Here is a 3,203-nt window from a genome sequence, read left to right as displayed (position 1 = left end):
TCCCTCAGAACCTGACTGCTTTTCCACCAAATGTCTGAGAGTGTACTGAGTCAGCATGTTTTTTGACACATTAGTGATTTTGCTGTGGCAGAAGCAGAACAGAAGGCATTTCTACTGCTCTTTGGTTTAAGTGCTACCATGACTTGATTTATAAACCACTGATGTATTTCAATACACTGCAATTGCCTACTGCTTTCAATAAGATCGATTTATCAGATTCCGTTGTCTCTCCTATCAGTGAGAGGCATTTTTTTGTTCTAAGAAGTCATCAGTTGTGCAGGAAAATGTTTGTTGGTAGAAATGTTTCCATGAATGCAAAAAAGTTTAGGTTCAGAGGAAGTGAGATTTCACTAAATATAGAGCTGAGTTACTATATTTTCTGACTTCACTACATGAAAACTGTTTAACCATGCTTTAGTTTATTAGAGATTTGACAGTAGCATGATGTATAAAGTGACTGTGATGGACTGTTTGTCATCAATGTTAAACCTCTTGAAGGGAACTGAACTGGTTGATCATTCTCTGTGGCTGTGCTCTATGAGCAACTACTTTCACATATACTGTATGTGATCCATTCTCATTATATTAATATTGACTGCTTTAGTAAAATATTCATTTCAGCTTTGATTTACTGGATCCAATATAATTAATCCATTTTGGAAAATTAACATCCAACATCCCCCAACACAATGTCACACCCCTAAATATGAGTTTTGGGGGAATTATTGTATTTATTTTCAATTTGTATTTAATTGGGAAATGATGATTATCATACCTTTGCAGAATGTGAACGGTGTCATTCAGGAAAAAAAGGAAAAACACCTGATTGTTAATGTTTTGAGTCATTCTGAACAGTCTCTGGTAGGCTAGTGGTTAAGGTGCAGCGCTCTCGCCGCTGCGGCCTGGGTTCGAATCAGGGTTGTGACAGGAAAGGCATTCGGTGTAAAACACATGCCAAATGTCAACATGCATCAGTGTGACGATTCGCTGTGGCGACCCCTAGATGGGAAACGCTGAAAGTGTCTTTCTTTGAGTCATTCTGAACAGCAGTAGTTACACCTATGTGGATTTTAATAATTCAGCAATGCCCATATCAGCTGTGCTTGAATCTGACATTGTATAGCAGCCCCCCTTGGCTTGCTTCAAGTCATTCAGGTGAGACACTTGATGTCTAAATGTAATTAACAGCCCACAGTATGTTTATCTGAAGACACTGAAAGCTGGAACTGCTCAACATTGGCAGATATTTACTGGCAATAAACCTGTGATGATAAAAACACAGAAACAGAGTAATGTAATGCTATTGTGTAGAGCTGTATTCATTTTGATAGTTGTTTCCAATGTAAAAAATGCCTCGAGACAACACGGAAATGTTTCACAGTATTAATAGCCAGATACAAACAATGGGTTAGTCTGAAGACAAATATCACAGCAGCACTTGTGTCTCGACTTGGATAATCTCCTTCTCTGCAGTCTTCACCAGACATTTCTGGTTTTGTGTGCTTCAGAGGTGGAACAAGCTCCTTTTGCAAATCAAATAGCCTTGACACAATAGAGTGCATGCAAAGATTTGATTTGAGACCTGATACTTGAAAGATAACATCGATGTCCAATCTATGCATGAATAATTATTTCCCTGGCTTCTTCTGTAGTTGAGTGTTTTCTGTGTTCAAGAGGCAGCAGTGATGATAAACACAGGACCCACAGGTACATGTGAGTGACTGCTCAAGTAGACACTCAATAACTTAATCATTCAGATGTTTTTCTTGACAACTGATATACGTGTACCTAACAGTTATTTTAATAATAGGTGTACTAAACATTAGAAACAGCAAAAAAGCCCAACACAAATTCCTAAAATATTTAATAAAACTATATTAACAGTCCAAAATCCAAAGATATTCAGTTTTCTATAATGTCAAACAAGGACAAGCAGTAAATCCTTACAGTTGAAAAGCTGTAACCAGCAAATGTTTGACATTCTTGTTTGAAAAATTGCTAATTCTGGCCTGCCAGATATTTGAAAACAGCATAGTACAAATCAGACAATGTATACTCTGGTATTATATGATTGCCTTTTTCAGCTTTCGTGTGCGTGTGTGTGTGTGTGTGTGTGTGTGTGTGTGTGTGTGCGTGCATGCATGTACAGTATGTCTACAGCAAAATGTAAATGCCAGGCACCTCCCCTGGTATTCTCAATGAGATACATATTAATGCATTTTGTGGAGATGGGTACTGTCTGAAAAATATTTTTAGCAACCACTCAATGGGCAAGAGCTGTATTTTTGTTCTTAGTCAGACTGGTCATGTCAAAGTTTTCATCATGGCTTTAACAGATAAGCACAAATACAAAAGGCAAATAAATAAAAAGGTGCTGCATTAATTATCCTGTTGAAATAACTACAGCTGCCTCACTTTGAGTGCTCAGTATGTCCTCTTCTGAGGACCAGGTGCAAATCTGAGGTGTTCTGATAAGAAGGCTTCTGTTAGCAGTGGCTCTAGTCATTTGTGCAAAATAGAGGCATGCTGTGTTTCACACATACAGTAGATGTACTGAGTCACATATGCTGAATCTAATTATTTCAGCTAAGTGAAAACCCCATTGTCATAGCATGCCCATTAAGCAGTCAAGAAGGGCTCAAAGATGATCTAGTTCTTTCAAATTGCCCCATTTGTACTCTGTAATAGTCATGCCCCCCGCAGACTGTCATTTCTTCTTCCATCAAGACCAGTATGAAAACTACAAACTGTCTCATCTGAAATCTGGAGGCTCTGACCCCAGGCCAAGAATCCAAACTCTGAGCTCCAAACAAATTCTATTTCAGACACAGAAGCAGATGATAGCTATAAAACTTTAATGATAACTCAAAGAGAAGTTGGCAGACTGTAGGTGGTCTGCTAGCAGGGGGGATGGACTGGAGAGCTGAGGTTCTAGCCAAAGGCTGAGGGCAATAGGTCGGCCACGTGGCAGGAGACTGGTGAATGCTGGTAGGCGTTACACTGCCAATTCAATCTCGTCTCTTTTGTTGCTAGCTATTGAAGTGATAAAAACAAAATCAGTGATCCACCATGACATAATGAATGTGACTTATAACAGAAACACTGAACTATGCAATGACTATACAGTGAATATGAAACTCTATTAATAGTGGATTGGTCACTTCATGTCTAACACCAAACTACTATAGAGTGCTAGTGGCCTA

Source organism: Monopterus albus, unplaced genomic scaffold (genome assembly GCF_001952655.1).
Source record: "Monopterus albus unplaced genomic scaffold, M_albus_1.0 scaffold95.1, whole genome shotgun sequence".
In the NCBI taxonomy this organism is placed as follows: Eukaryota; Metazoa; Chordata; class Actinopteri; order Synbranchiformes; family Synbranchidae; genus Monopterus; species Monopterus albus.
This window is presented reverse-complemented; position numbering follows the sequence as displayed.